The sequence below is a fragment of the Furipterus horrens genome, unplaced genomic scaffold (assembly GCF_987537825.1).
Source record: "Furipterus horrens unplaced genomic scaffold, mFurHor1.1.pri manual_scaffold_5, whole genome shotgun sequence".
NCBI classification, from domain to species: Eukaryota; Metazoa; Chordata; class Mammalia; order Chiroptera; family Furipteridae; genus Furipterus; species Furipterus horrens.
This window is the reverse complement of record NW_028327175.1, coordinates 69,390,423-69,414,310: the sequence shown is the minus strand read 5'-3', so window position 1 is coordinate 69,414,310 and position 23,888 is coordinate 69,390,423. Positions and strand designations below refer to the sequence as shown.

Genomic DNA, 23,888 nt, shown 5'->3' with positions numbered 1-23,888 from the left:
TAATCTTTATAGAGCATTCTATATAAACTGCTACTTGTATCAGTTAAGTCAGCAGGAGAATATTTTCATGGATATCTTAAAGGTTCAAAACTGCATAAGTATTTTTTTTTATTGCAGAGTTGGCTACTCAACAGACTAAATTATATCACTCAAAACATTAATACAACAGAGAGCAAAGGCCTGATATAATATATTCTGAAATGTAATAGTTTTCTTTCCAACAGAAGCCTTACGAAACTGTTTCAATGAAAGGGTTTTAAAAAGTATGGAAACAGTTTATAGAGATTCAATTTCTTTAATATTTAACCTGCCATAACATAAATTAGGTAGTATCATAAGTTATTTCTATTCTTCAGGAATTTTTTAATAGCAATTAACTAGCAAATTTTCAAACACAAAAACAGGATCAAGTATGAATATAAAAAAAAATTAAAAGTCAAAGGATTTTAACATGTTTACAGGGCAGAGAGAAATTCACAAAATAAGCATTTATGATATCTAAGATAAGACAGATATCCTCACATAGAAGTAACTAAATCTGAATATTTAACCTTTTTTTTTTAATGCTCTCTCACAACTGTATTTCTCACTGAAAGGTGAATAAAGAGTATTAGCAGTCTACTAATATAATCTCACACAAAAGCAAAGCAAGGTTAGACAGCAGGGTACATTCCAGAAGACTCTGAAAATACACAAAACAAAATGCCAATCTTAATCAATGTCTCTTTGAAAACGGACAGTCTAAACCATTTACCAACATCTCAAAAAAGCCATCTGCCTCCCTCCTACACAGAATAAAGGTTCAGCTACATAAAGAAATGGGAGAGCTCCCCACTCCATCCACTCCATTTTCCTTCTTGTTTCTCTTGCAAAGCTATTCATTAATTAATTAGAAACTGCTTTTACCCGCCACCTCCACATAAACACAGTATTACATTCTTCACAGAATATACTGAAATAGTCCCTGGGAATCAAGAAGAAATAACACACGACTACCACTGTCGTATGAGTAGAACTCTCAGAATGTAGAGATTCAGAAGTAGCCTGGTAGGAAGAAATCTGTCTCCTGTGCCTCATTTATTGATTATTTTTGAGGCATCCTGAGTAAAAACAGTGAAACAGAAAACTAACTTTTCAAAGATATACTCATCCATGGCTCTTCCATTTGATTGCTGTAAGTGATTCTACATATTCTTTTCATAAAGCTGAACACAGCTGGCTTACCCTTAAGAAGCCTCGCTATGTTCTGTAGAAAACTTTTATGAAGCACTAATTTCATTTATCACCAAGTAGGAGCATTATTTTTACAACAAAACTGTGAGATATTTTGAAAAAGATTAAAAGTATAAAATACACATGCAATAATGATTATCATTATACTTTCAACTTAGTATATTGCCCCATAACTAAATCTTTGTCCTACAATGTAAGTTCTAATTTCTCTAAAATAAAAATGCACAACCTAACTTGGTCTTTCTTTCTAATAATATCTTCCAATATCATCTTAGACCTTTCAAATGTTAATATTGTTTAAGCTGGATAAAACATATAAAATATCAACGAAATATATGTAATTCACACACTTGAAATATACCTCCATTTGTACTGTAACAGCTGCCAAGATACTTTAAGTAATTTATATCATTCAAATAGTTTGAAATTAAAAGCTCTGCTGAGTTTGCTATTGCTGTTAACCAGGGAGAGTAGCAGGCATTACATTGTGCATTCCCAGTTATTTTTATGTCTGTCCCATATGTGCATGGACACACACACATAAACCCTAAGTACAAACTGTGTCTCTTCTAGGTTAATTGGCTTGAAATGCTCCAATATATTAAGATTTCCATCTGTAGTATATCTTGGAAAGCACAGAACCATTCACACACCTGAAACAGAATAATAGAGGCATTTAGTAATTCTCTGATATGCAAAAGAAGGCACTTACCTTCCATTTCTGGGGACGTCTGAAATCGCATTGGGAACCCAGCAAGGGAGAGAGGGGCTTTATTGCAGGGTGAATCATCCCCACGTAGATGCTCTGAACAACCCCTGTATGCATACTGACATCATCAGGAGAGACTTGGAGGCAGAGGATACTATGGTAACCAAGCAATGTGCTGGGAGACAGAAGCCTTTAATTGCTTTAACAACTTCCTGGGGCTGGAGCTACCAGGCTTGGATTTGCTAAGTAGGAAATGAAGGTTGTCACAGAAGCAGTGAGTGTGACACAGAGCAAGGGGACTCAGTGAATTCTGAATCTATTCATTGCGATGTGACGTTTTAATGACAAATGTCATTACATGATTCCATTAGCAATATTCCTCTCACAGCTGAAGCTCAAACGCAGTCACAGGTCAATAAATAATGCTCACAGGTAGCAGCAGTATAAGTATTCATAAATGGCTCTTATTTAACAAACATTAATATTATTACATTAAAAACATCCTTTTCCTTGAGGGTGAATACTTGATTCCCTCTCAGAAGAAAGCTCACATATGTTCCTTTGGAGGTCAGTGTACTGATAACAATGAAAACTGATTCTCTCTATTTACTTCAGGAGGCGGCAGCTGCTCGTTCCATTTATTTCCAGGCTCCAGCAAAGCCTTGCCAATACATCACTTATCCAGAAACCACCTCCAGCGAAATGCCTAATTATGACACGCAGATAAAATCAGAAGAAATCTGCCATCTTATGGCTACACATTCTTGATTAAGTCTCTTCTATCACAGGCAGAATTACTTCTACTTCTAACAGCCCCCAAAGCTACACATAATTTAAATCTTCCCTTTGAACTATTTGTCCTGCCCTGCATCTGTCATCCACATTCATAGGAATATAACCCCTCTTAAAAATACCGCGTTTAAAGTAATTGCTTAAAATAACAATGTTTCCACATCAAACTGAGTCTATAATGATATATCATGCTTATTTGATCAGATGAAATGCTTTAATAAGTATATAATTTGTCCTCTGTACTATGAAAACTATTGTTTCCTTCTCCATGAATATTGGATTGACATGTTTTTAAACAATACCATGGTCTAATTTTTCTACTGCAAATACTGTAATTGTAAAGATAAGCAAATAACTTGGCAGATCCTCTTTAAGATAGTCAAAACAATAAAAAATGAAGGTTGTCATTCTGTACTGTATACTTAGACCTAAGCTATTTCAAAGAAACTATTATTATCTCTACTTCTATTTAGATGAAGCTAAGCCTGCTTTTAATGTTTCCCTTGTGAGAAGAAAAAAAAGCATACAAATGAATCACAATAATACTGCTTACAAAAATAAGAAAATTGAATAAAATAGCCACACTATACAATTTGGAAAACTATACAGAATTTAAACATAATTAACAATTTGAACTTTTCACTACCGTAGAGGTTAGGGAAAATTCTGAAAGAATAATAAAGTCTTCCCTCACTAAAACCTCAATAATTTGGTTCCCCTTAACTTAGGTAAAATGGAAAAGCTTTACAACAAAAATGGAATTACTCCTCTCCTTTCACTTGATCTTCCTGAGACCCTGAGTTTGAGAAGCAAAACATGCAAATTTTATCATGATATAAGTGAAAATAACATATATGCAAAATTTGCCATGATATAAGTGAAAATAGTATCTATACACATACATATACACATATGTATCATATATAATTAAATTTTAAAATAAATGTATTTGTTAATTTAAATATGTATTGAAAATGTCAAGAAGATACCCAGTTGCTGGGGGTATTTACTTCTGGGAGTTTCAATTACAAATTGAGGGAGTCTCCCAATTTTTATGTTGCATACTTTCAAATTTTTTTTAAAAAATTTTAACCATGGACATGAATTACTATTTAATTTGAAAAATAACAATTCAACTAAATATGTTCTGAACTTGCAATCCTGGTTTACCTGCTCTCAGGGAAGACCAATGACAGGTTCAGGAGACTAGATCCTAACATACTAGCCAGACTATCTCAAGGTTTTTCAAACAACTTATTAGGGAGATGATCTACCTGTCCAAACAGGATTAAGACGGGTAAAGAAATAAAGGTAACCTATACAACACACACACAAAAGACAGCACGTTTATCGACTTTTCCAGAGGTGTGATGGTCATAAAGAAACAGTCCAACATAAAGCTAGTTTGTTAAATTTCCTTTTAAAGATATTGGTTTAAAAAGAGTCTATCCAAAAATAAGACCGAACCAAGAGGTCTCAGACCACTACAAAGTGAAGAGCATATAAAAGACCACCAGCAGGAATAGAAATCGAGTGTCAGTGAGACAAATGGCCCCAGTGGGCCAGATTAAGTGTCTTGTTAAAAATACTTGCTTTAGGAAAAAAGAGGACCAAATTTCCCCAACCCCTATTTCTTAATTCCAGGCTTCATTCAGTTTTCATTCTCTGCTTAATCTACAGAAACAGCTCAAGGTGTCATGCTCATCATGTTGGAGGAAGCATTCTATTACATTCCACCACATTTTCTGATCAATGCAACCTCACCACCTTCCTGGAGAGCATAAGCTTTCTTAGGTTGCTACCTTTGTACAAAAATCACCACCTCCTTTCCCAAGGATAGCACATACAGGCCCTGTGAAGTGCTCACCCACATTAGGCAACTCACAGCACAGAGCTGGGAGCAGGCACAAAATCTATCCAGTAAACAGCACTAGCTCCCCAAGCCCTGGCATTTTTCCTGGATAACTGTATACCCCCTTTTACCTGTCCTAAACTTTGGAAAATCTACTTATTTCCCAGTGGATCCCAAGGCTTCACAGACATACAAACAATTTTATAATTTCTCACACTGCAAGAAAACAAAACCCAGAAGGCAGGGGAAAAAAAAAAAAAAGGACAGCACATTTTCCAAAGAAATCACACCTTGACCATCCAAGTATTACCAATCTCATCACCTCCCATGCAACCACCTTAATCCTTAAATTGAAGCCTGGGGTTCAATAAGGCCTTGAGCTTAACTTGTTTCTTAAGCTACAGTGAAATCATGTTGGTAAATGCCAACAGACGCTCTTGGGGATTAAAGTGCTACTTCTACCAGGAATTTGCCCGGCATTTCTAAAGCCTAGACTAGTCAGCTACAGTGGCCAGCCTGCCTACTCTCCCAAATCGCTTTTCTGATAAGGCAAACACCCTTCATCTTATACTAGCTTTGCCTCGTAATTTATGTTGAACTTCCCCCTAGCCCAGATGAGCAACATTCTTGACTCCCCTGGTCTTGATACAATACTTTTCTTAATTCCAGTTAAGCACATTGTAAGTATTGAAAACAAAACAACAACAACAACAACAACAAAAAACAGTGGTATATAAGATTTTGTGATTAGAATTTGTATTTAAATTTGTTAATTAAAACAAATGCATACTGATTTAACGAAAAGGTATCACAGAACTGTCAAAGGCAAAACGTTCGAACTTGCCATCGCCCTCAAATCCTGTCGGTGGCCAAATTTCACTGATCTCTCTCCTCTTTGCTGCAGCCCCACAGTTTCCCGCTAGCTCCCATCTCTAAGAGTCATCTCACAAGGCTCTGGTCTCCTTGACTTCAGTGCATCACTCTGTCCTTCATGAGTCTTCACAACCAGTGCCTTATCAGGTTACCATGGAACTCCAAAACCCTAAAAGGCTTCCCCTGTGGGTCAATGAATCAAGTGCAGATTTCACAGCTTCAACATAAGCCCATCTTTGTCAGACTTACCTCTGGGCATTTTGACCTCAACAATTAGACAATCTGATACAATAGGAAGTCTTGGTACTTCCCCTCCTCCAGGCCTTTGCTCTTACAGCTTCCTTCTCCTGTGATTCCCACACTCGCCTGCCAGTCCTTCATACCCATCTTTGATCAGGAATGGGTTCCTCCTCAGAAATTCCAGTGTCCTCTACCTTACAAACTACACTGCAAACATCCTATTGCCTAGTTATTATCATGTATCTTATCTTCCTGCTCATTGTAATCTTCTGAAAGGAAGTGATAAAGTCTACATTTGCCTCCATCCTCCATCTAGCACCATGCCTTACATTCGCCATTCACTCGGTAAATATTTATTGAATAAATAAGCAAAAATTTTATGCCCTAATTATTTCCATTTTCCAAAGTATTTAAGATTATTTCACTTAATCTTTGAAATAGCCAAATGTGGTAGGATAAAGGAGAAACTGGCATTTCACTGTTGAAATGAAAATAAACAGAGGCTCAAAATAATGCTGTGATTTCTCTGGTGTCACATAGCTTCTAGGTCCCCTGGTTCCCCAATACATTCCCCACCCAAGCATCTACTGCTTCTAATGGCAGCCAGAAGGGAGGTACTGTCATGTCCCCTTACAGTGAATCCACTGTATGGGAGGAATTAAGGCCAAAATGACCCTAATCTTTCTTTCTTATCAATGACCCATGGCATACTCACTCTCCCTAACATTCTTAAGTCTACTTACAAGGCTTGGGAGAAACATCTCTTGTTACCCATTTCTCTTGCCTATATTTAGCTAATAACATCCTAGAGAATCTGCTTCCTCTGCTCCATTCTACCATCTCAGAATAACTAACACTCTCGGCAAATCCCTTAATTTTCTAAACATCAGTTCCAAATTTTCAAAAAGAGGAGAGTAATACCTGATATTGTAGTTTGAAAAAAAAGATAATGCATAAAGTACTGACATATCACAAGCATAAAAACAGTAGTTATTAAAGATAATGAGGTCTACTTCCCGCCAAGATGGAGGTGTAGACAGACATGCTGTGTCTCCCTCCACAATTAAGAAGGAATTCAACTATCTCAAAACTAGAAACAACCAGAAGTTCCAGAAAATCAAACTACATGGAAGTCCAGCAAACAAAGATATGAAGAAGAAATACTCATCCACACAGGTAGGGGGGTGGAGCCAGAGCAGAGTAACATGGTTTGGTGGCGGCAGCAGCAGCAGCAGCAGCAGGCCGGCAGAAAGCACAGTCACACGTCTTAAAAAGTCAGGAGAGACACTTGGGGAGCATTCCCAGCTCCTCACAGGACCTTGCAGCCCATGGTCCCAGCACTGTGGAAAATAAAGCCTCACTGCTTCTGACTGTGCAGACCAGTGGGGGGTGGGGCAGAGGCAGAAACTGCCAGTCTCTCAGCAGAGTCTGCTTGTTTAAAGGGCCCACACGGTCCTAGAACATCCGCAGACCCACCCACTCTGGGAACGATGGCCAGGGCAGCAGCTAGAGAGAAGCCAGTCCGGTGCAGAGGTGGGAGAGGTACCTGGAAAAGGGGCAAGTGCTGGGCAGGTGGCATTGTTCCCTCTTGGACCCCTCCTCCACATACAGCATCACAATGTGGTGAAACAGGTCTCCCTGTACTGACAAATCTCTAAGGCTCTGCCCCATACAATGTAACAGGAGCGACAGCTCTACCTAAGACACAGAGGCAAACACAGGAGCCTGTCAGAATGAGAAAACAGAGAAGTATGGCCCAAAAGGTGGAATGGATCAACGTTTCAGTGGGAGAACTAAGTGACAAGGAGATAACCACCCTAACAGACGAGGAGATAGACAACCTAACAGATGCAGAATTCAAATCACTGGTGATAAAGATGCTCACAGGCTTGACAGATATGCTTGAGTATGGCAAAATGCATAAGAGAAGAAGTGAAGGCTATGCTAAGTGAAACAAAGGAAAATCCACAGAAAACCAATGGTGAAGGGAAGGAAACCGGGCAGGAAGGGACTGGCAAGCAGTATTCAATGTGATGAAAGGCAATCTGCAACCAGGATTACTCTATCCATGAAAGCTATCATTTGGAATGATAAAAATGAGGAAAACTTCCCAAATTTTGTGAAGGAGATGAACATACAGGCGAGCTGGACCCTGAGGGGACCACTCCTGGATGCATCGTGACTGAGATGCCAAAGGGGAAAAATAAAGACAGAGTCCTGGGGGCAGCAAGAGAGAGGAGGAGAGTTGCCTACAGGGGGGTGCCTATAGGACTATCAGCTGATTTCTCAGAGGACACTTTGCAGGCAGGAAGGGACTGGCAAGCAGTATTCAATGTGATGAAAGGCAATCTGCAACCAGGATTACTCTATCCCTGAAAGCTATCATTTGGAATGGAAGGGCAGATGAAGTGCTTCCCAGACAATGTGAAGCTAAAGGAGCTCATCATCACCGAGCCATTATTATATGAAATATCAAAGGGACTTATTTAAGAAAAAGAAGAGCAAAACAATGAACACTAAAATGACAACAAACTCACAACTATGAACAACTGAGTCTAAAAAATAAAAACAAAATCCAACTAAGCAATCCAGAATAGGAACAGAATCCTAGGTTTGGGGATCATTTGGAGGGTTATCAGTTAGGAGGAGGGAGGGGGACAAATGGGATATGGTGCAGGGATTAAGAAGCATAATTGGTTGGTACAAAATAGACAGGGGGAAGTTAAGAATAATATAGGAAAGGGTGAAGCCAAAGAACGTATATGCATGACCCATGGACATGAACTAAGGAGGGTTGGGTTGCTGGAGGGAAGGGAGGTACTGAGCAGAGGGGAGCAAAGGGGAAAATAACTGGAACTACTGTAACAACATAATCAATAAATATACTAAAAAAAAAAAAGATAACGATAATGAACAAAACCACAGAGAATGGGATTAGACAACCTTCCCTAAAAGGCTTTCTTTGTAGTTGAAAGGGTGTCATAATTGGGTAATGAAGAAGCAGAAGTTAGTCAAGTAAGAGTCTTTAAGAGTTTCAATAATCAAGTAGGGGGAACTTTAGGTGTTTTGCTGTTTAAAATGAGGGTATTGGTCTTTTCCAATTGCTATGAAGCATTCTGTAGCAATTTTCTAAATTTGCTCCACACAAATATCTGCCCTCTTCTGCAACTAAGCCCAGCAGTGCCCAATGTGTGGGTACTTAACTCAGTTCAGCTGCAATAGACTGAAATTATTCAAAATTTTATCCTTAAAGAATCTTAATTTTGCTTTCACTTAAAAATCCAGGATTAGATCCTTATACTACTCTGAACTCACCCACAAGTCAATTAACTTCAACATTTTCCCAAAACTAAACATGGATTATCAAGTCTTCGGTGTTTTTATTCTAAAAGTCAAAGGTATTAGAGATGATGGCTTACTCTAATATCAAAAACTTATTTCAACATTTCATGATTCTAATTTTGATTACAATTCCCGGAGGAAGCACCATATTAAGTTCTAATATACTTTTCTAAAGAAGCCAGTTTTAGATAAGTTCCCATTTTAGTCTCTCAATTAGTGGAACTTTAAAATACCTTTTCCCTAGGATACAAAGAAAGAACTTGGAGGGAAATGTAGAGCATTTGTATGAATCTCAGCATACATAGTGTTTTCATGAAATAAAAGGAAGCCTAAGAAGAGTTAAAGATGCTGCCTGCAGCCAAAGAAGACCAGCAGAGCTGAAAGGGTCTGACAGCAGGGTGTGGGTTATAATGCTTCTGAATGAAATCCTTTTGTGCACGGGTCTCACAAAGGGCATCCAGGCAGGGCTGTGTGTGTTTGGATTTAAATGAATCAAGTCAGTTCCACAATGCTAAGATTCCTTCTGTTTAATGGTCTTATGGCAGGTTTACCAGCAGTTCCCAAATGATGTCAATAGCTTCTGAAAGGTCAAATGCAGCAAAGCACACCAAATGTCCTAGAGGAAAAGCACCGATAACCTCCTCTATAATCTGCTGGGTGTGACTTATTATGCAGTGAATTATCCCATTTTAATCAACTGCCCTGGTTTTCTTCTTCTTTTTTTTTTTCCCCCAAAAGTTAAAACATAGTTATACATTTTAATAATATACATGACCAAACTGTTTGTTTTATTCTAAAGTATGCCAGGCTAACAACAATATAAACAGAACAATGTTTGGTACTAGGAGTGGGGCATGGAAGGACAAGGCGTGGGGGTGGAACAATTCTAGTCAACAGGAGGCAAGTACAATCAAAGCATTATCTGTTATTAACCCAAACTCACAAAAAGAAAGCTATAGCTATAATAAATGCCACTGTCAAGTAACAAATTCTCAGAAAACAGCATGCATATAAGAAGGAAGAACCCAATCCAGGTGGAAAATTCCATCTGGGTTCAAAACCATAAAGTCCAGGCCTTTAGGAGCTTCTTTAAAAATCCAGTGTTTGTTTTTTGCAAGCAGTAAGGGATTGAATGTATTTTTGTAAAATATAAACCATGCATGTCTTGAGCACCAGAGTCAAAAGGAAAAGGGAAGAGAGATAAGCCAAGTATACTAGAGTTTAAAGTGATCAGGACCAGCTCTCATTTGACAATGCTGGAGAAACAGTAACTGCCAGCCCACAGACTCCAAGGAAGTTCCAAGCACTCAGCACAGACCCCTCCCTCCTATTAATGTCTCTGACCTTCAATTGCATTATTGCACAGGTTTTTAAAGCACAGCATTTGGTCTACATCCCAGCTCTGCTACCTCCAATCCCTGTGATCTTGGGCAAGCTACTATACTCTCCTGGGCCTCAGTTTTATCACCTATAAAAATATGGAAATAATAATCATACCTCTGAAGGTTGCTGAGCCAGGCACAGTTTCAGATATTTGGAGTACAGTGTTGAACAAGCCATACAAGGTCACTGTTCTCAGGGAGCCTGCATTCTGGGTAGGGAGATAGAACAATAAACAATTAAATAAATAACAACTTTATATGGAAGGAAGAAACAACATTTTCCATGTATCTTAAGAAACATGATGAGATTAGAAACTGACTGGATAAGAGAATGACTTAATACAGTTGTCAGAGAGAAACCTCAGTCTCAGAAAAAATAACCTTTGAATAAGGAGAAGAAGATGCATAAAATAAAAGGACACTGCCTTCCAGGCATAGAGATCAGCAAGAACAAAAGTCTGAGACAGAAATGAACTTAGAATGCCCAAGGAACATAAAAAAACCCAGGTTGGCTGAAGGATAGTGAAGAGTGAGCAGTAAGTATAGACACCTATTAGAAAATTAAATGAGGGAGCCTGGGTTAGAGGATAAAATTAAAAATAAAAATTGGGGAATCACCTACTCAACACTAATTTCTATAAAGCATCCAGCACAGCACCTGAACACTATGATTATTGATAATCAATCTCTCCATTTCTGTTTTTCCAAGTAACTGAGTTGATATTTGCATTAGAGAGATTGTCAGTATAATAGAGAAAAGACAGGTAGAGTTCGATTAGCTGAGGGAGAACAAATATGTTTCACATTTATTGCCAACTCTGCAAAATAGTAGGACTTCCTGGCATCCTGTGTTGAGCAGGATTCTGGGGCCAAATATGAGCCTGTGTAACTATGTGTTCATCATATGCAAAATACGTAAATGGTGACAGATTTCCAAGGCTCTGGAATAAGTTTTATTTAATTTTTTTCATGTTTGGTAATTATTTCTCATAATAATATGTATTAGATACCATTACTCTCCCTACTTTACAATTAAGAAACCTGAGGCTCATAGAGAATAACTTATTTGCCCAAAGTGATCAGCCTTCAAATACTTAAAATCTGGGTGTTTCTATCTCTTGAGACCCTGATCCTAACCAATGTGACATGTTTATGTAAATCTGCTACATTAGCTCCTTATTTTATTCCCCTAACTGTACTTTAGGGGTCTTTCCAGCTGAGCCCAGTATGAGCTTAGTGTCCTGTTCCTGTATGGAATTTCTTATACAATCATCAGTCTAATTCTGGCACATTTACTGGTTTCTAAATTCTCATGTCACTTATGAAGAAAACATCTAGGCACAATTCTTTTCTGTGTTGATGTTAGTGGAAAACATCCCAGTTCTTAAAATGCCAAATCCTATTTGATTTAATGATTAGGTAATCCTGTAAGCAGGATGACTTAATTTTAGCACCTGTCAGAATTCCCCTGTTTTAGCAATCACCTACATATTCTTTATCACCTATCTATTCTTCAGCTGATAAATTCTCATCAAGCTGCATTTTAAAACACACACACATACATACACTTGATCAAATTAAATTACTGCCATTGTAGTTTTTACCTCATCCACAAAACAGCAGATTCACATACTTTGACTAAAGAATAGGAATTTTTAGGAATTTAGTCCTAAGGAATAGGAATATTAAGAATCTTTTTATCCTCACCCGAGAACATTTTTTTTTCCATTGCTTTTCAGAGATAGAGGAAGGGAAAGAGAGAAACGTCGATGGGAGAGAAGTAATAATTGGTTGCCTCCCATATGTGCCCAGACCAGGCATCAGCACCCAAAAGGGGAATTGAACCCACAACCCAGGCATGTGCCCTGACCAAGAATCAAACCCTCAACCCTTTGGTTACACAACAATGCTCCAACCACTTGGGCCACACAGACCAGGGAAGGAATTTTAAGGACTGTAAGGCAGTGAGAAGTAAAAACTCTTGTACAGGTTACAGACCAACCACGACATAGGCAAAAAGCTCAACTATATTTAACCCTGAATTGTCCTGTCCTTTCTCTCCATTCCCATGTTGTTTTTCCCATCTATTTTCTGTGAGAGGGCTTCATAACAATAAAATAGAATGTCATATGCTACATTGATTTGATTCCAGCAAACTAACCAGATTTTAAATTTTTATAGCAAGAGCCATAGGCAAAAGCAGTAACATACTATACTTATCAGAGTGGTTAGTTTTATTCATGAACTCATGCTGGGTTAAAGGGAAAAAAATAAGAAAAAAGCCAACTTCAAAGCATTACTGAGAGATGATTAACTCTTTAGCCACAAGTGAGAATCGCACACTACTTTGATGTGTGAGATGCTTTAGTGCCTAAATTTAAAGAAAGGACATCTACAGTACAAGTTTAACCATTTTTAAAAATCCAATGGTACACTTCTTTTGCATCTTGAAAACCAGTAAATTACCTGAGGGAATAAACAAAATTATAACTCAGCCTCAGAAATTAAGCCTTGAATGCAAATATACAAACATTATTCCTCCCTCATCATATAGTTCAAAATGCCAGCTCTAATATCTTCAGTACAGGAAATAAAACACTTTACATTGTCATTTTTTGTTCACAGTCGCCCACTTCACAAGGTCCTTTGGAAATTAATCAAGTTGTATACACATCTTTATCCCAAAAATTCCAGTAAACTTAATCAGAGAGTTAGTCAATATACCAATTATGTGGCACATGATTGCAAAGACTACAGTTGTATAACTGCTTGTACCAATACTTAACTTGAAATAAACATTAACAATGCTCTAAAATTGCTAATCTTGGAGCCCTGAGCAATCTCTATCATGTATAGATTGTATGCCTTGGTCTATTTTTGCATAAAAATTGAGAATTATTATTTAGTATATACAATTTTACAGGTTATGTGAAAATAGGCCATGGAATATACTGTTTAAATTTCAAAAGAAAATGGAAAATATTAAGAAAAAAAGTAAATGGATTAAAATGTGATTTTTTATAACAATGGCCCAAAGACATAGGAAAGATGGAAGACTGATACCATGTACTATAAATGGCTTTTAACATGTAAATACATTAAATATTTTTAAGACCTAAATGAATAACATATAATTTTCTCTTCTCCTACCAAACTGATACATCTCTATCTATAACTACTTGGAAAATAAGCAAGGCAATCTTAGAAAGAATTATGATGCTTCATAATACATGATGAAAATGCAGTTTAAAAAAATATTGTCTGACATTCATTTCTGTATGCTCATACAGCAGGCCAAAAGCTATTAGCCAACTGCTGAAAATATATACTAGGAAATAAAATGTCCTTCAAAATCATTTTGTATATAGTATTCTCAAAATGACTGTTATATTCTAAATGTTAAAAAATGTGATGCCTCAAATAGAAATAGAGTCACCATGCCAGAAATTAATTTATAAATAAGATTTAATGGTAGTCATATAATTTAGAACATTCACATTGGGTAAAGAAAGCTCTATGTCAACTATGAGTAAAATTAATACATAAAAGAACCAACCAGCTCAACACTATATGTATACTGTTGTCTCCTTTTCCAATAAAAGTAACAAATTCAATTGGATTCCTAGGATTCTTAGGACAGTTTCCCTTATCATTCAATAGTCTTTTGGGGACTGACTCAACAGTGCTTTTGTATCTTTAAGACATTCTACAAGTGCATTCATGTAGAAAAAGCAAAACAACAGCCCCAGCGCTATTGCACATAAAGAATCCACAATTCTGTCGTATTTAACATTTTGACATTTGGCAATGCAGCATATGGCTCTCAATCATTACTCTATCAATAGGTTCTATTAGTAATTATAAAATAACTGGTCACTCAGCACTTTGTACAGCTAGGTACTAAGCTAAGTGCTTGACACATCTTAATGCATTTAATCCCCATAACAACTTTATGATGTAGGTAATAGCCTATTGCCATTTTACAAGTAAAAATATCAAGGCACAAAAAGGTTAAATAACTTGCTTACAGTTATACAGATAGCACGTAGCTACAGTTCAATGGGGGACACTTACGGTTTATAGCATGTGATGGGAAACCAAGGGAAAAAAACCAAAAGAGGCAAAAAGTACAAAGAGGATAAATAAAAGGATTAAATAGAGACAAATGCTTTCTCTTTCACTATTTTCTCTAATCTCATCTGGATGCCCATGGTGTGCTTAATAAACAAAAAGAGGTAACAATTGTAACCAGGTTTGCAAGAGCAGAGATGACTCCTACTTAAACACTAGGGAACTCACATTTTCTTGCCTTACTTAAAAGATAAATTTTTTCCCTGGCCAGTGTGGCTCAGTTGGTTGGAGCATCATCCCATAGACCAAAAGGTCGCAGGTTCGATTCTCAGTCAGGGCACATACCCAGGTTTTGGGTTTGATTCCCCAGTCAGGATGAGTATAAGAAGATGGTGGATCAATGTCTGTTTGTCTGTCTCTCTCCCTCCTCCCTTCCTTCTTCTCTCTGAAAGTAATGTAAAAATGTCCTTGGGCCTTGGGTGAGGATAAAAACATTAAAATTTAAAAAAAGGATGAATTCCTGCTCTATGGAACTACAAATACCCAATCTTGCTGCCCAAACTCTGAGATGACAACTGATGAATAATACGTATTTTGGTACCATGCCGATTCATGGGCTGTAGAGGCACAGATGGGTATACGAAAGTCCTGCTTAGACTATTCACCCATAAACCTGGGTCCAACATAGATAGAGGGCTCCCTGGGAGACTGACTTCATGAAGACTCAGTGAGGATGCCAGACTGTTAGCTCTAGTGTTCCAGCTTTCCAATTTAAACTTGTTTGTAAAAATATATATATATATCTTAAACTGGCTCCCCAATATAAATGTTCAGTGTCCCTTCCAGGGGCCCTAATATAACATCTACAATCAAATCATGGTGATGGGAGGGTAGGGGTGGGGTGAAGGTTGTGTTGATACCATTGGGTATTTGGATTTTCTTTGGTTTTTTAATAAAAAGACATTTCCCCTCTAAACACAGTTTTGCTGGCCTCTAAATCTTCAAGTATAAATTAAACTAAAAAACTCTTGTTAATAAAATATGAATTCAAATAAAATGTTCCTGTCAAAACAAAGATTCTAAAATATTTCAAGAAACAATTCATAAAACTATCTTATAATAAGGTAGAAAAAGATTCCCTTTTCCACACCCCAAACAAAGGAAATTGAATCCCTGCTTTAACTGGAGACTGTTGCTATTTGCTTAATGGATAAAGGCCAAATTATGCATATTTTTGTGATTTCAGTGAAGAATAAGGGTCAATCACCAGATTTTCTCCCATACCAACAACACAGCGGCAGATGTTCCTTATCTTTTTCACCATGATTTTTTAAATTTGTTTTTTCCTCTCACGGCAGCTAAGATTTCTTTGTCAAAGTGGTAGCCATTAAGAAAATCACTTAGCTAATAAACAAGGAAATTAGCTAGCAAGTCTGATACAGTAACAGATAGCAACAACACTAACAACAATCTGTACACACAAATTAAGGCAGTAAAGAGTTGCTCTGATAAGCACTTTTAAACTGTTCTTGGTACTCAAAATCTGAGCATCATTAGTATTAGGGGTCAGACAACAGTTTAAAATTTTTCTTCTTATCTCACTTGTTTCCCACAAAAATCTCAATAATAATTTTTGAGTTTTATCTAAAGGTATGCAGAGAAAGATAGTGACAAGGAGGAAACAGAAGAAGTATAAGGCCAGGGTAACTCATCTCCCTGTTCAATCACTTTTCTGTTATCTTTTATTTGTCACTTTTTGGAGGAACCATCTAACACTTGTTCAATTTTGTGAAAAGCCTCATAACCTAAGTAAATAGCACAATGGAAATAGGACTTTTGAATCTCATGAAAGATGATTTTGAAGCACACGGTTATCATGCAATTAATATCAGAATTTTCAGTTACACTTTATATGTTCAAAAGATATGTATTTTTATAGCTGACAATCTTCAATTTATTCACTTAATTTTTGATGGGGAATAACATAACCAAAAAATTATAAATTTCACATTTAATCAAAGTGTCTTCAGTTTTCTACAAAAATTTGTTTTAGAAGACTATATTTAAAAAATCATACACATTAGGAAGAATCTGCTAATTTAATAATACTAATAACTTCTCTTTACTTCTGCCAATTCATTCCAGCAAAATGCTTTCCAGCAAAATGCTTTCCAGCAAAATGCTTTCCACCTGCTGAAGTCACACCTTTGCTCTGCTGCAGGCTGGAACCATTCCTGGCCTTCACTTAGAATAATGTTCTGCCCCTCCCTCATGTGAGTGGGACCCAGTCATCACGGTCAGCACCATATTATGCTGGCTTCAGTCTAACAGAAACAGGAGATAACCAATAACAGTAATTCATGTCTAACTAATTATTTAAATCAGCTTTACAAAACAGAGTCAGTCTCAAGTAGTATCTGGTCAAAGATAGCTAATACACCACATTATAAATTCAAAAGTATTAAATAAGTAATGCATTTTATTTAAAATTCCCCATCAAAGAAAACAGTGGGTATATAGATACATTCAATGAATTTTTAAAAATAAATAAATGTGTATTTAAGTGTTAAACAGAAATTCCTAAATAAATATAACACAATATATTCAATACATGCTTCACATATTGCTGATTTAAAACTTCTTAATGCTAAATGTAAGAATACTTTGCTTTAATCACTTTGAAAAATTGATAAATTAATTCTGTATATATATCTAGGATAAAAGTGTTGCCAAAATTGCTTAATGCATTTCATGTTTTCAAAAATCTTAAAAAAGTTTTTTACTAGTTCAGTAAATGAGAAAGGGTATTACTAGGACTTTCAGCCAAGATGGAGGCACAGGTAGACATGCTTTGCCACCTTGCATAACCATTAGAAGGATCACAACGAAATTCAAAACAAAAAGCAACCAGAACTGCCTGAAAATAGAACTTGTATGGACACCTAACAACCAAGGATTTAAAGGAGAAATGTCCATCCAGACAGTAACACAATTCAGGAAATTGAGGATGATCCTGTTGTGAGGAAGACCTGGACAGGGAGGAGACTTCATGTACAGAGACAACAATGTGTTGGGGCTGAATAAAAGTGAATGGATGACTTCCAGCCACGATGGAGGCATAGATAGAAACGCTGAGTCTCCATCACAACTAAGAAGGAATTTACAACCACTTCAAAATTAAAAAAAAAAAAGTAACCCAGAAAATCAAAACTATGAGGAAGTTCAGCAAAGAAATAAAGAAGAAATATTTAGCCAGAAAGGTAGGAGGGGCAGAGCCAGGACAGAGAGAAAGAGGAGTGTAGCAGCGCTAAAGGGTCAGTGTTTGGTGGCAGCAGCAGGCAGCATGTCTAGGGGTATGGCTGGTGACACAGCAACTGAGGCTGTGACAAAAAGCACAGTCATACATCCTAAATCAGGGAAGCTAGGCCAGCCCCAGACCAGACTTCGCAATGCATGGTTCCAGTGCCAGGGAAAATAGAGTTGCATTGCTTCTGACTGTGAAAGCCAGTGGGGAATGCGGCAGAGGAAGAAACTGCAGGTCTCTCAATGGAGGCAGCTTGCTTACTACGGGAAGGGGAGGAGTGGCTGGAAAATGGGCGAGTGCTGAGCAAGCGGCATTTTTCCCTCTCAGACCCTTCACCCACATACAGCGCCACAACATGATGAACAGGTCACCAGCACTGACGAATACCTAAGTCTCCACCCCTTAAATGTAAAAGGTGTGACAGCTCTACCTAAGACACAGAGGCAAACACAGAAGTCTGTCAAGATGAGGAGATAGGAAAGTTCAGCCCAAAAGCGGGGGCAGATCAAGGTTCCAGTGACAAAACTAAGTGATGAGGAGATAGCAAGTCTAACAGACGCAGAGTTCAAAGTTCTGGTGCTAAAGATGCTGACAGACTTGACAGAAAAAACTAATCATAATAGTGAAGAAATGAAGGCGAAGCTAAGTGAAATGGAGGAAAATCCACATGAAACGAGAGCTGAAGGAAAGGATACCAGGGTTCAAATCAATGACTTGAATTATTAGGAAGAAATAAATAGTCAACCAGTAAAGAAGGAAGAAACAAGAATTGAAAAAAAATGAGAGGCTTAAAAACCTTTGGGATAGCTTTAAATGTGCCAACATCCAAATCATAGGAGTGCCAGAAGGAGAAGAGGAAGAGCAAGAAATCGAAATGTTCTGTGAGAAAATGAAGAAAAACTTCCCTAATTTAGGAAGGAAATGTACATATGGGTCCATGAAGCACAGAGAGTCCCAAACAAACTAGACCCAGGGAGAATCATACCAAGACATATCATTATCAAAAGGCCAAAGGTTAAGGATAAAGAGAGAATCTTAAAAGCAGTAAGAGAAAAGAAGGAAATTACCTACAAAGGGGTACCTATAAGACTGTCAGCTGATTTCTCAAAAGAAACTTTGCAGGCAAGAAGGGACTGGTAGGAAATATTCAAAGCGATGAGAGGCAAGGATCTACAACCAAGATTACTCTATCCAGCAAAGCTATCACCCAGAATGGAAGGGCAGAGAAAGTGCTTCCCAAACAAGGTAAAGCTAAAGGAGCTCATCATCACCAAGCCATTATTATATGAAATTTTGAAGGGACTTATTTAAGAAAAAGAAGATCCAAACAATGAACACTGAAATTAAAACAAAATCACAACGATCAACAACAGAAGCTAAAAAAATAAAAACAAAAACAAACTAAGCAGACTTCCGGCCAAGATGGAGGCATAGACAGAAACACTGTGTCTCCCTCCACAACTAAGAAGGAATACAACTACCTCAAAACTAGAAACAACCAGAAGTTCCAGAAAATCAAACTGCATGGAAGTCCAGCAAACAAAGATATAAAGAAGAAATACTCATCCAGACACGTAGGAGGGGTGGAGCCAGGGTGGAGAGGATGCGGTGAAGTGGCAGTTGCAGCAGCAGACCAACAGAAAGCACAGTCACACATTTTAAAAAGTCAGGAAGGACACCTGGGGAGCGTTCCCAGCTCCTCACAAGACCTCACAGATCACCGTCCCAGCACTGGAGAAAATCAAGCCTCATTGCTTCTGACTGTGCAGACCAGTGGGGGTTGGGGTGGAGGTGGAAACTGATGGTCTCTGAGCAGCGTTCACTTGTTTAAAGGGCTCCCACAGTCCTAGAATGTCCACAGACCCACCCACTCTGGGAACGATGGCCAGGGCAGCAGCTAAAGGGGCCCAGTCTGGTGTGGAAGTGGGAGAGGTGCCTGGAAAAGGGGCGAGTGCTGGGCAGGTGGCATTGTACCATCTCTGACCCCTCACCCACATACAGCGCCACAACATGGTGAAACAGGTCGTCCTGTACTGATGAATCCCTAAGGCTCTGCCCCTTACAACATAACAGGAGCAACAGCCCTAATTGGAATGCATAGGCAAACAAACACAGGAGCCTGTCAGAATGAGGAGACAGCAAAGTATGGCCCAAAAGGGGAAACGGATCAAGGTTCCAGTGGGAGAATTAAGTGACAAGGAGATAACCAGCCAAACAGATGAGGAGATAGACAACCTAACAGATGCAGAATTCAAAACACTGGTGATAAAGATGCTCACAGGCTCGACAGATATGCTTGAGTATGGCAAATGCAAAGAGAAGAAGTAAAGTCTATGCTAAGTGAAACAAAGGAAAATCCACACAGAAACAATGGTGAAGAAAAGGAAACCGGGGTTCAAATCAATGATTTGGAACATAAGGAAGAAAAAAACAGTCAATCAGTGCAGAATGAGGAAGCGAGAATTGAAAAAAATGAGGAAAACTTCCCAAAGTTTGTGAAGGATATGGACATACTGGTCTGGGAAGCACGGAGGTCCTGGGCGAGCTGGACCCAGAGGGGACCACACCAGGACTTATCATGACTGAGATGCCAAAGGGGAAAGATAAGGACAGAGTCCTGGGGCCAGCAAGAGAGAGGCAGAGAGTTGCCTACAGAGGGGTGCCTATAGGACTATCAGCTGATTTCTCAGAGGACACTTTGCAGGCAGGACGGGACTGGCAAGCAGTATTTAATGTGATGAAAAGCAACCTACAACCAAGATTACTCTATCCAGCAAAGCTATCATTTGGAATGGAAGGACAGATGAAGTGTTTTCCAGACAATGTAAGGCTAAAGGAGTTCATCATCACCAACTTAATTTATAAGAATATTTAACTTTACCAACAAACTTTCACATTAGTACACTGCCCAATTCCAATTCTTCATAACACCAGTTAGTGGCAAATGGGTGACCATGTATCATGTTTTTGAAAACTTAAGGAAACTGCACACCAAGTGTCCCTAATGCAACCGAAGAGACTTCAACAGTCAATTGCTTGATAAACTGATAAAGAAAAAGGCTGTGCAATTGCCAAGTGTGCTTCACACCAATACATTCATTTCCTGGAGCCTGGTAAGTATTTGTTTTGAAATTAACCTTACAGTCTTCATATGCCCTTCATCATTACTGGATTAGAGAACAATTTATGACAACAAGTATTTCATGCATCTCTAATATTCTACTCAATATTGTAATTTTGGTATTTTTGTCACTCCCATATCCTCCAACATACAAATAAAACCACTTATACATACACATCAATGTTAAGTTTCATTTATCTGAAGTGAATTTCCTAAATTCCACTCAAACTATATATTTATAAATATAAATGATAATCTCATAACAAAATGGCTCTAATTTCTATTCATGGAAAAAAGGATTGGAGAGATGCTCAAATACTCACTATGCTTTAAGAAACACAACTCTACTCAATAGTCTATTTATTATTATCTTCCTTATTAGTATGGGTACAGCTTCTCTCAATGCTTGCATACTGTCCCAGTGAAAATGTCAATTGCCATTGTGTTTTAAAAATACTTGGAGCAGACCCAAATGACAATGTTCATTATAGTTATACTATCCCTCAAGAAACTCCTAACATGTTGTAAATAAAACCCTTGAAACAAGCTATCTGAAGTTATCTAGAGAATATATATATATCCATGATATATATATCCAATATATATATCCTAAGGCTGAATGCTTTACAACTCAACAACAGGGTAAGTTTTCTCATCTGGTATTAAAGAAAGGGAATTTACCACTGTATCTATCTTGCATTCAGAAACAAACCCCGTATAAAGTTAAGTAATCTATCTGAATGGTTTTTCTTTCTTTTTTTAAAAATTACTATATTATTTTCCTTGGTAATATTTGGCAAAACGCTGAAAACAGAAAAATCCATTGGAGAAAAAGTACAACAGGTCCTTGAATGAAGTTGTTTTTGTTATAATGTTGATAAGAAAAAAAGAATTGATTCCCAGCTGGGTCCACTGTTTTTGTGGTATTTGCATGTTCTGCCCATGTCTGCATTGTTTCTTTTTGGATCCTCTGGTTTCCTCCTATATCAGAAGCATAAACATTTGGTAAACTGGCGTGTCTAACAGTGTCCCAGTCTGAGTGAGTGTGGGTGAGGCTGTAAGCGCACCGTGATGAATGGTGTCCTACCTAGGGTGGGTGCAGGCCTTGTGCCCTGAACTGCAGGGATAAGCTGTGACCCTAAACTGGAATAAACAGGTTGGTAAAGAATTCTCTTACTTCTTTTTATCCATCTTTCTTATATGTATGTATAGCTCATAATTATTTCAATGTTTAATATTAGAAATTAGTCTGGGGTCTTTATTTAGAAGTTTGGTGATGTTTTTGTGACCAGAAATATGCCATCTGCTTAATTCTTGTTTATATCTATTAGCCTATGGCAAAACTGGTTTTGTTATGTGTTGTTTCACTTAAGGGTACAGTTTCCAGAAGCTATTGACTACAGTAAGTAAGGACTTAACTGTAGTTGCAAAAGAAACAAGACACAACCAGGCTAATATCTGTAACACATAAATAAGTTTTCCGAATAGAAAAGAGGAACACATCAGATTAACCTTGACCCAGCAATTCCACTCCTGGGTATACACCTGAAGAATCCCAAAACACCAATTCAAAAAAATTTATGTGCCCCCATGTTCATTGCAGCGCTATTTACAATAGCCAAGCGAAGGAAACAGCCTAAATGTCCATCAGTAGATGAGTGGACAAAAAAAAAAATAAGAACACAACACCCCAGAACAAAACAAACAAACAAACAAAATGTGTTTACACAATAGAATACTATGCAGCAGAAAGAAAGAAAGAACTCCTACATTTTGCAACAGCATGGATGACAGGAGACTATTATGCTAAGTGAAATGAGCCAGTCGGTAAAAGACAAATACTATATCATCTCACTTATAAAAGGAATCTACTGAACAGAATAAAGTAAGAAGCAAAACAGAACCAGAGACATATAATAGAATCACGGAATAGACTGACAGCTGTAAGGAGAGAGGGGGAAAGCAGGGACTGATTGAAAGAAGGTGAAGGGATTAGTCAAATAACATATGAAGGACCCATGGACATGGACAACTGTGAGGGACTGATTATGGAAGTCAGGGGCAGGCTGGGTGGAAGGGAGTGAAGGGGACAAAAGTAGGACAACTATAATAGCATAAACAATAAAATATAAAACAAAGTAAAAATTAAATCAGAAATGGCCACTTTTAAGTAGATGTTTGATATTGACTTGTTCCATATTCTACGTCTAATCAAAATCCTAAGATAGTATGAACAAAAAGTAAATAACATGACATGTAGAAATACATATGCTCAACAATCATATATAAATGCTCAACTCACCAATGCAAAGTAAAATAAATGATTACAATTCCTCACTTATCCAATTGTCTGTTAAAAGAAAACAAAAACCTAATTCTAGGCGGGGCAATGGATGTTCTCATATAGACTAATATAGAAGTATGAACCCGGACAGTCTTTCTGAAGGACAATTTAGCAGATATGTATCAAATGCTTTTAAAAGTCATACTCTTTTATTTAATTTTACTTCTGGGGACTTATTTTAAGAAAATAAATACAGATAGGCATAAAATTAATCTAAAAGTATTTTTATCATAGAAGCCATTTATAAAGGAAAAAGAAATCTAAAATCCCAGTAATAGAGGATTGGTACAGGCACAGATATAAAATAAATGGCAATGTAGCTATTTAGAAAGCAATGGTAAAAAGAATATTTAGCGACATGAGAAAATGCTCACTATTTAATAATCAGTGAAAAAAACTACAGGTTGTAAAATAAAATAATTATTACAATCCTAATTTTACACATCCCAGAGTCTTGTATCTCTCTTGGTTCATGTGTGTACATATATGGAAAGAAAGAATAGCAGAATTTCTGACATGCAAATAAATGATATCAGTGTTCATCTTTGACTGGTAAAATATGGATAATTTAAAAAATATTGTCATTTTTGTGCTTTTTTAGCATTTGCCATTATTCCATAATGAA

The 23,888-nt window shown here is 37.4% G+C and overlaps 1 protein-coding gene across 11 annotated transcripts in view; it reads right to left on the bottom strand.

The window, feature by feature from the left end:
• Positions 1 to 23,888, bottom strand: part of PAM (peptidylglycine alpha-amidating monooxygenase) — a 299,875-nt gene that overhangs the window by 223,816 nt on the left and 52,171 nt on the right. For 10 of the 11 annotated variants that reach the window (XM_090276530.1, XM_090276531.1, XM_090276535.1 and 7 more), the window contains exon 2: positions 10,539 to 10,632. The exons of the other annotated variant lie outside the window; for it this stretch is intronic. The gene's annotated coding sequence lies outside the window, so the exon portion shown is untranslated. The remainder of the gene's footprint in view (positions 1 to 10,538; positions 10,633 to 23,888) is intronic. 11 annotated transcript variants of the gene reach the window in all.